A 798-nucleotide genomic window follows, 5' to 3' on the forward strand; every position below is an offset into this window, starting at 1 on the left:
TAACTCTTTGATTTAAAAATATAGTACTTTCAGTAGTATAAATTAGCACAAATCTCTTATAGAATTAAACGCTTCATTAATTTCTTCCATAATCGTAATCTCCAAACTACTGACCTAAATTATTATTCAGAGCTGTTATGGTACATAAAATAAAATCTTATCAAATTTACTTTATTCAAATCATTCAATGCATTCATATTAGTTTTCTATTTTATATTTAAGCATTTTCTCACCCACAAATTATTTTTGTTTGCAATTCATTCATCAAATTTTTGTCTTTGCCATCAAAAAACATTAAAAAATTATGAAATTGCAAAAAAGGTGAAAATTGATCTTTGTATTCTGGCCTTCATTGATAATTTCAAATGTTATAGATAAAAAACATGAATGGAACAAGCTTGAAAACGCGATGCTTAAAAGATAGACAACTCAATACAATAAAAAAATAAATGCCAATAATGCCCTGCAAAGCAATTTTCGCCAAAACGACTCAAAATTGAGAAAAAAAAACTTCATACAAAAACAATATAAACAACAACTTGAAAGCTTATCCATCAATCAATAGAATTCGATGCGGTACGCAGCTTCTTTGTATCAAACGAATAAAAATCAAAATCAAATCACAACAAACAGAAAGTATCAGAAGAAAATAATAAATAGAAAAAAAACTAATAATTGCAACTTATGGTTTAAGCTGTTGGCAGCCGAGCTTAAATAGGTTTTTCGAGTAATTCATGTTTCCGCCAAAATTGATGTTACTACTGAGAAGGAAAAATATAGGAAGAAGATAATATATTC

Source organism: Teleopsis dalmanni, chromosome 2 (assembly GCF_002237135.1).
Source record: "Teleopsis dalmanni isolate 2A chromosome 2, ASM223713v2, whole genome shotgun sequence".
NCBI classification, from domain to species: Eukaryota; Metazoa; Arthropoda; class Insecta; order Diptera; family Diopsidae; genus Teleopsis; species Teleopsis dalmanni.